Raw genomic sequence first — 10057 nt, 5'->3', positions numbered from 1 at the left:
TGAGCATTACGTCCTTGTTTTCAATTACTGCGTTTGGTTCATGTTTCCATGAGTTTTGTGCAACGGGGATATTGAAATTTCTGCAGATGTGTCAGTGGATTACTCTACATACCTTGTTGTGCTTTTGGGTGTACAGCTGTTCTGACATGAGTTTTTTACATCCCGATAGGAGTTGACTTGTGCTTTCTGTTTCTACCTGGCAGAACCTACATTTGTCCGAATGACTCAGTCCTGCCATCTTTTTAAAGCCATTCATGTAGTGTCCTTGGTCTTGGGCATTTGTAATGATTCGTTCTCCGTCACAGTTGAGCTCTGACCTTTTCTTAGGCATTCCAGTGATCCTTTGTCTATCCCCATTCTGTCCAACTCTTTTTTATATATTGGGTTTACTTTCTGAACTCGGTATATCAATCTGGTGAGTTTCTTTTACGCTTCGGTGATTTCTTTGTTAAAAGAACCATGTAACTGATTGTCCGTCGCAGCAAGAAGTCAATAACAGGATTATATCACAGGTGGCGTGACAAAATGTACGGACAGGTACATTTGACGATTGGCTTCACAATCGGGTATATAAGGGTTGTTGCGTTCTGTGTTAATGGAAAACAACTGCTGCACGTCTACAAAAGTTATTGCCGCTTCCCCTGGAGATGGTCTGTCAACTTGACAATGCTGTTTGTCATTTAGTGGTGGCTTTACGAAATTCCGGCATGAAACAGCGTGCTATTGCTCGGCAGTATGGCATCACTCAAGGTCAGGTGTCAAAGATCCTGAAACGAAATGCTCAGAGAGGTGTCCCTACTCCAATACCGAGGCCAGGACGTCCCCGCAGAACCACAAGGAGGGATGATTGCCAGCTGCACCGGTTAGTCCGCAATGGCCGTACCAAGTCAGCTAATCGGCTTAGGGCTGAGTGGCAGCAACTGACAAATGTGCCTGTATCCAGAAGGCTAGTCAACCAACGACTGGTTCAAGCAGGCTATCGTGCCAGGCGTCCCCTGAGAAAGCCACGTCTGACCAGACAACACCGCCAGCGCCGATTGCAGTGGGCCAGAGAGCACCGTCAATGGCAGCCAGGACACTGGAATCACGTGATCTTCAGTGACGAGTCTAGATTTCTGGTCTATCGTCAAGCTGGCCGCATCCGAGTGCGCAGACAAGTGCATGAAGCCCACAACGAAGATTGTATAGTGCCAAGAGTCCAAGCTGGAGGTGGTGGGGTGACCGTTTGGGCTGCTTTTCATGCAGGGGGCAAAACTGACCTGGTTGTTCTGAATGGAAACCTGAACCAGTTCAAGCACAGGGCCATTCTGGAAGAAGCATTGCTTCCATTTGTTCGTGCAGCCTTTCGAGGAAACTTTCTCTTCCAAGATGACAATGCACGGCCTCATCGTGCTCGCATGATCCAACACTTTCTTGCTGACCGTGGTGTAGAGCATATGGAGTGGCCTGCCATGTCCCCGGATATGAATCCGATAGAGAACTTGTGGGCAGAATTAACGCGTCAAATCGACAACTTGGACCAGCAGCCTGCCTCTGTGCGTGAATTGCAGCAGGCTATTGTAACTGCATGGCAAGCGATTCCTGTCCAAACCTTGGCAAATCTCGTGAACAGCATGCCTCAACGTGTACGTGCTCTCCTGAATGCTCGTGGGGGTTACATGAAGTACTGAACTGTAATTTTACTGTCCGTAATACCAGTCGTAATTTATCTTTTGTTTTTGTTCAAAAAATTTTTGGCTAATGTGCAAAATAAAAAGATACTTCTGGAAAACGCACAGAAGTTTAACACAGTACTGTCTGTGAATTGAGTTCGATATCAGTTTACATCACTTTCAAGGATCAATTTATTTGCTTCGAAATGTCAAATGTGGTTTTTGTTTCTTTTAAAGGTCACATTAACAAAATCTAGAATAATTTCAACATAATTCCAATGAACTTTTGGTTCTAAGTCATCTTGAAAAGTAAGTTCACCCCCACAAAAAAAATATTCCATATTAAATGCCAAGTCTGTGTATATATATATATATATATATATATATATATATATATATATATATATATATATATATATATATATATATATATATATATGTATATATATGTGTGTGTGTGTGTATATATATATATATATATATATATATATATATATATATATATATATATATATATATATATATCCCTGCTCTTTTGTCTTTCTCCTATATGTATTTCTTTTGTCTTTTTATATTTCTCCTATTTTCCCTTTTGTCCTTTTCTTTGTATAGTTGTCACTATATATCTGTTGATATTTCATCTTGTATTTTTTTTTTTTTCCTGTTTTGGTTTCGTGTGTGCCATCTTCTATTTGCACCTGTTTTTGGAAGTTTTTTGCAAGGTGAGTGAGAGATACCTTTTCTAGTTTGTTGTGTTCATACTTGTACACAAATTGTATTTGGTAGTCTGTTGAGCTTTTCAGGTACTCTGCTAATCCTACAGTCATCGCTCTGTTCACTTGATCGAGTTCCATCAGGCCGCCACCTCCTCCTTTCCTCGGCAGGTACATTTGTGGGATGCACTGATTTTTGTAGAACAACATTTTGTGCATATTGGTGCAGATTGTGCAGATTTGAACAATCCCTGGTGTTGTGCTAGCGGCTAGTGTGCCGGCTTCGGATCCTAGGATCCTGGGTTCGAATCCCGGTCGATCGCTGAATTAACGCTAGGGGGGTTGACTCAGCCTGTCATCCTTCCGAGGTCGGCTAATTGAGTACCAGTTCACTGGTAATTCCCTGTTTGTCGTTAAAGGTGGCAAAAAGGGTTGGCGTCAGGAAGGGCATCCGGCCGTAAAACATTGCTTCAAAAAGGGGACCGAAAAACAACAACAACCACGGTTCCCGAAAAAGGCCAACCCCCGCTTTGCGGGGAAAAATGGCCTCTAAAGGTGGTTAGCATTTTGTGCATATTAAAGTTTCCTTGTTTTGAGATCTAGTTTTTTATTTCTGCTTGTGGCCAGTTTACTATTCTGTAGCTGTACTGGAACACTTCTACTGCTCGTTGGTTTTGGCTTTCATTTTGTTTTTTGGGGAGTCGTATGTTTTCAGGATCAGCCTCGTTCTATGCAGGTATTCTTTGGTAATTGCTTTGCGCATTTTTTTCTGACATTCGGTGGCCTTCTACTCCTATGTATTTGTAACATCCCTTGTTGTCTCGCTCGACTTTTATGTTGTCTGCTTTTGTTGATCTACCTTTTACGAATGTGCACTTGCACACTTATCTGGACCAAATTCTATTTGTGTGTCGTCGAAGTTCCGTTTCACTAATTTCAGTTGTTTTGCCAATTTTTCATCTTTCGGTGCAAAGTTTTAAATCATCCATGTGCAGTAGAAGTGTCACCTTTCTTGTTTCTTTAGATGTTCTTTTATTGGATGTTTGGGTGTATCCGTGTCCTTGCTCATTAATGAGGTCCATGCTCATTTGAATAATAGATTCAAAGCAAGGCAACACAGGAGAGGGGAAAGTCTGTTTCCTTGGAAGATCCCACGTTGTATCTTCACTCTTGTTATTTTGATCTTTCCTTCTGAGTGCTGCACGATTAGTGTAGTATTCCATAGAACCATAGCTTTCTCAATCAGCTTGATTACTTGGGGATTTATCTTGTACATTTCCATGCAGTTTACCATACATGAATGTCGGACACTGTAAAAAGCTTTTTTTATAGTCTATTCATGCTGTGGACAATGTGGACAATGTGGTTTGTGTGTGGGTTTGTGTCCTCCATAACTCCAAAACCATGAAACTTAGTGTCCCAAAACTTTGCTTGCATACTAAGTGAACTCCAAAGGAGTGCATGAATGAAAAATGGGTGTTTGGGTAAATTTAAACACTCATTTTGAAGATAATTAATAGGGTGCTCTTCACAAAATAACAAAAAAGGCTTACCCTTTGTCAGCCTGCTTTCCCCTCCCTCGCAGGGGTCTTGAGCCACCATTTTGTTTTGGTCAACTCAAAAATGCCTTACTTTAGAACCACGATGTACTCTCATGGACTAATTAAAGTATATAATCAAAATCGGTCATCGCATTTAAGGATCAGAGCTCGTAGACTAAATAAGTGGCAAAATCTGGACTGTAATCTGAAAATTTAAGACATTAGCGATTGTTGTAACTCAGCGTATTTCATTTGAGCGAGTCGCCCTCCTTCTCCATATTTACACAAGAAAATGTGAAATTGCCAAAGCATTAAACTTTTTATACTGTTTGGAGAATTATATTGAGTGAAGAAAAGATTAAGGAATTTCCCAAAAGTGTAACTTCATTGAGTGCAACAAAAATAAATTAACCAGCGGGATCCCCGCGAAGGTTCACACGGATGGGTTCTCCGTGGGGAAATTTCTGGCGCCAGGAAGGCAAAATAATTAAATATCGAACTAGAACGGCACTCAGTCGAGAGCATACCTCCGCCTGGTTGGCCATATCACTCAATGGTGAAGAATCACTTTAAAAATTCCACCAGCTGGATCCGGATCCAGATCTTCACCGAAATTGAATCGATTCTTCCTCGTCATACACACAACCTGTCCAACAAGTTTCGTCAAAATCCATCCATAGCTTTTTGAGATATCCTGCAATATATCGTTTTTGGCTCTTTCTCCCAATGGTGAAGAATCACTTGAAAAAAATCTAGTAGCCAGATCCGCATTCGGATCTTCACCAAAATCATCATCCTTGTCACATATGCTACATCTCTGCCAAATTTCGTCCGAATCCGTCCACAACTTTTAAAAATATTTTCTTCACAGACAAACAGTCAGGGGCAAAAACATACCCTCCACCTTTGGTGGTGGAGGTAATTAAAACTATTAACATAACGAAAGGATTGAAATGAGTAAAGCAATGGGACAAGTGAATTACGAGCTTAGAGAATTTTTTTTTTTGTATACGAAGTCGAGCTGTTAGATGTTTCGATGTTAGCTTTTAGATGTTGTATAAGAGCTAACACAGAACATATTGTTGCAGTGGATCGTGGGTGGACACGAGGACAAACCTTGCCACCCGGACCAGTCACTAATTTAGTGGCAAAAAGTCGCTAGAGGCCGTGTTTTCCGGGAAAGCCAACTAAATCTTTACGTTGGGACAGTATCTCGAACGAGTTTCTGCAGCCTGCGATGCGATTCTTGTGGTATGGATGTCGGGCCGAGCAGGTCCTGGGGGGAACCACACACTGCGATAATGCAAAACCCCTTTTACCCATAAGCACACAAAACCCCCATTTATCCACAGGTATTTAACCACAATTACCCACAGCACACAAACTTACAACGTACCGGGGATGTGTGAAGCCCAAAGGAATGAAACCGCAAACCACTCAGAGATGATAATAACTCGGGTTTATTGTACAGCAATACCCAAACGAAAAGAAGAGTGAGAGAGAAAAGGGCAAAAGTAACATTTATTTATACAGTATACAACTATTCATAACCCGACGAGTTGCTCCGCAGCTTTCCTGGACCTCGACCGCTCCAATCCCAACAGAAGCTTATGACCGATTGAGATGGCAACCAACGGTCACAAGCCGCAACATGCCCCTCTATATATCCCTGTATGTCCATGTGACCATCTTGCACATTCTTTTTGCAAGTCATTCGTGGCTTTGCGACCTTTCACCCGGTTTCAAACCGGTTTGCACGTTTGTTGGGTTTTAACCAGATGACTCGATGCTGAATGGCTTGGCTCCGTCTTTCCATGAGATTTTGTCCCTGTTCTCATGGACGGCAAATAGATCAAAAGGAAAGTACCCAGGCGGATGCCATGGGGTTGATTCGTTAGTAAATGGGTAGGATATATGGCTGAGAGTCTTAGATTAGATACACACATAATGATTGAAGGGGGGGGGGGGGGGGGGGGGGACGATGAACCCTCTCTAACACACATCGGCACAACTTGATCTCTGTTTACATTGTGAAACGGCCAGATGCTTACATGCATTAAGGAAATATCTAATATATATTACACTCATTACCCCCTTAACACTCTTTGTGTAACAATATAATAACAGGAGCGGGAGACAAGAGGGAGAGAGACGGAAGCACAACAACATTCGGGAACAAGGACAACAGGAGATCTGTGGAAGAGAGAGGGCTGTGGTGGGGTGCATGGAATAAACAAGATGGACACTACAGGGGCTTTCCGGAAAATATTGTAATATTATATGTAACATTCCTGGAGAGATAATTATATGTAATATTATTATTTCAAAGATAAAGCTCTCTGCGTCCCCTTCCATATCCGCCAGGTTTAGAGGTTCTCTGAAAGGACTCCACTGATTGGCTAATAATGTTCACAAGTTTGCTTTATTACCTGGGCTATTAGCAAAATGTAAAGAAAAATTAATGAGTCACGATAGTAGCTCCTCCATAGTTGATGACCAAGGAGAGATGATCTATAAAAATGGAGCAGTCAGCCCGAAATAAATTCCAGCACAACCCCTTAGGCCAATGGACATTGCTGCTGGCATGAATTTTCCTCACCTCTGATGCAGTTGTCTGTGGCAAAACTGTCGATGTCGATGTCGATGTCGATGTCGATGTCGATGTCGATGTCGATGCAGATGTCGATGGGGCTGAACTCTGTGTTGTGCGTATGCTCACAAAAACAGTGGGAGTCAATGTAGCTGAGGTTTGTTCTGCTATAGCAGTAGGATGAGTTGTATCGGACTTTATTATTACTCTTTTGCACGATTGTGTCGGGCCGAGCGGGTCCTGGGGCGACATCGAGCCTTTTGTGCAAATGCGTGCAACTGCTGAAATCTGGTGGGGCTGTGACATAACTCACTCATTGTCTTTCACAGTCTGTCCACAAAATTGCTCGGGTCCAAACTGGTGTGAATGTTCGTCGGGGCAACAAATTGTCCAGGAAAGCGAAGTGTTGATCCAAAGACCAACTCGGCTGCGCTGCAACCCAGATACGCTTTCACCATGGCACGAATTTCCAAAAGCACCACCGGTAAGTTTTCCATCCAGAGATGTGGGTCTACTTGTGTTCTGAGTGAAAACTTAAGCTGTTGATGGAACCATTTGACAAGCCTGTTTTCAGTGGGGTGGTAATAAGTAGTTCTGGTGGGTTTACTTGTGAAAAAGTGTGGACTCAAACTGTCGTCCTCTGTCAGTGGTGATGATAGAAGAGGCACCAAACTCCGCAACTCATCTGGAAACTAAATCTTTAGCTATGGTCTCCGTCACCATGTCAGGTATTGAAATGGCTTCCGGCGACCTAGTAAAACGGTCAACGCATGTGAGTAGATATGTGTTACCGCCATGGTGGAAGAGGACCAATTAAATCGATGTGCGCTCGATCAAAACGGGCATCAGGAGATGCAAAGGTACTTAAAGGTGTTACTGTGTGACGATGTGTTTGCACTGTAGACAGGCTTTGGGACATTTTCTCACATCGCTGATCCTTGCACACCATAAAAAGCGTTGTCACAAGATGCTGAGTTGTTCTTATACCAGAACCAGGGTGAGATAGATTGTGCAAAGCATCAAATACGGCACGTCTAAACTCAGCAGGAACATATGGACGAGAAATTTTAGTGGATAGGTCACAAACAACAGTACTTTCGAAAATAGGGAGAGGCTCTTCAGTGAACTTTTGCGATGTGGAGCTGGGTCTACGATGCTGCAGTTCCTCGTCTCCCTGCTGCGCCTTGGCAAGCTCCCCCACCAAAGGAGGCAACGAAGGTGTTATATTTGGCACGTGACTGGATCTCACGGAGCCCGGTTTCCGGCAGGCATAACATGGCATAAAGGGTCATTAAATCGCAGGTCTTTACTTCTAGCAAGACAAGGTCGGAGAAACCCAGCAAGCTGCCAGGCCAAGCCGCGTTCCAGATGATCCACGCGACCACAGGCGCCATTTGCACAGTCCTCCACCCCATCAAAGCTGCAGTGCACTCTGAAACCACCGCACACGGCACAAATCCTCAATCTCACCTCGCTCTCTCACATCCTCAATGGACGAAGCTCTGCAGGAGGACGTCAAAGCCCAGGCCTTCCCACCCAGCAGCAACGGGGCCCACAAGTCCCACCAAGCTCCAGAACCAAGCCGCCCAAACGTACATTGAACGCTCTATGTAAATGTGTATTGTGTAGCGCCGCTACAGGTGTGAGTGGGTATTACAAGTTCCCACGTTTTTCAATGCAATGAAGTGGTTTGAATTAATTAGTTTGTATTATCCTAGCTTCACTAGAACTTCTTCCCGTGTGTAGCAGTAGCACAGATGTTTCTGCTCGTTACTGTAATTGGAAGACTTGATAGTTGCTGTCTGCTGATAACTTGAGTTTTGGTGTCTAGAAATGCAAAATTATATGGGGGTGGCAAGGCTAAAGTATGAAATTAAGCATGTAAACATGCAAAATTCCCCTCCATGTTGTTTTTCACTAAATTAAAGTGTATGAGTGCCCGAGAACGTGTGGTTTATTGTGTGCATTGAACGTCATGGATTTGCAATAAATATTCCCTCAATAAGGTTCTTCAAATTGAATCTCTAAAGTCGAAAGTAAAAAAAACATAGGTACAATATGCCTGGCACTCACCTGCGAGAATAAACAGCATAATCCACCGACTGAAGGTATTTTAAAGCAATTTCAATGGTTGCTAGAAGACAGGGCAGCATGTAGAATCATACAAACATAATCATATGACTTTAAACAAACAAACAAGAAGACGTCATGCGGAGCACGATACTTGCAAAATCCCCCCCCCCCCCCCCTCCCCAAAAGTTTTCCATTGATACAGCAAATTGTCCATTTCATCAAGATGAGAATTGACGATCTTAATCAAAGCTCGGGTCAATAGGATGAAAAATGATGATTTTAGAAGTTTGACCTTTGACATTTTGACCTAAAAAATAGTTGGTTTCCCAATTCAGTGAGGTAATATGCAAATGCTGTTCTATTATCAGTCATTCAGATGAAAATTGATGGGTTTTCAGATAAATTGATGATTTTGGAAGTTTGACCTAGAGTTGACCTTTGAACTTTTGACCTCAAAATAGTTGGTTTTCCTATTTAGTGACACTGTGCAAATGCTGTTCCATTTCCAAGTCGATCGGATTAAAATTGACGGTTTTTCAGATGAAAATTGATGATTTTGGAAGTTTGACCTTGAGTTGACGTTTGACCTTTTGACCTCAAATAGTGTTTCCCAATTTAGTGACTCGATATGCAAATGCTGTTCAATTTTCAAGTCAATCGGTTGAAAATTGATGGCTTTTTAGATGAAAATTGATGATTTTGGAAGTTTGACCTTGCGTTGACCTTTGACCTTTTGACCTCAAAAATAGTTTATTTCCCAATTTTATGACAATATACAAATGCTATTAAATTTTCAAGTCAATCGGATTTAAAATGGCGATTTTAGAAATTTGACCTCCAGATGACCTTTGACCTCAAAATCAATAGGTTTATAAATTGGGACGTCCTATACAACTTGGTGACGTTTCATGACGATCGGTTTAGAATTGTGACCTGTAGGCCATTGACAAACAGACAGAACCACAAACGCAACCGACCAATATACTTGAAAAATCTTCGATTTTGCAAGTAAAAAATACTTATTTTGGGGGGCAACCCCCCATCCCTCAACCCCGTTATACCTCCTAAGACCCCAATTTTTCTAATGCCTTGAACAAACATTGGTACATCATGGGTGACTAAGGTTGTGGTGAAGTTTCATCGAAATTGCGTGTGTCGTTTCAGAAAAGAAAGCAAATACCTATTTTTGGGGCCAACCTCCCCCCCCCCCCCCCCCCCCGTAAACCTCCAAAGGGACAGATTTTTTTAATGCCGTGAACAAACTTTTGGTGCAGCACGAGTAGTTTCAGAAAAGAAAGCAAATACCTATTTTGGGGGTCAAACCTGGATCCACTTTGACCCCCGGTAAACCCCCTTAGACCCCGATTTTTTTAAATGCCGGGAACAAACTTTAGTCACAACACAACAAATATAATTTGTGCCAAATTTGGTCGCAATCCCGTCAGCGGTTTCGGAGAAGTAGTTTCAAATGTTGACGGACGGACGGAC

This window comes from Myxine glutinosa, chromosome 6, assembly GCF_964187855.1.
Source record: "Myxine glutinosa chromosome 6, kmMyxGlut1.1, whole genome shotgun sequence".
NCBI lineage: Eukaryota > Metazoa > Chordata > Myxini > Myxiniformes > Myxinidae > Myxine > Myxine glutinosa.
The sequence above is the reverse complement of the archived record's forward strand: the minus strand, read 5'-3'. Positions refer to the sequence as shown.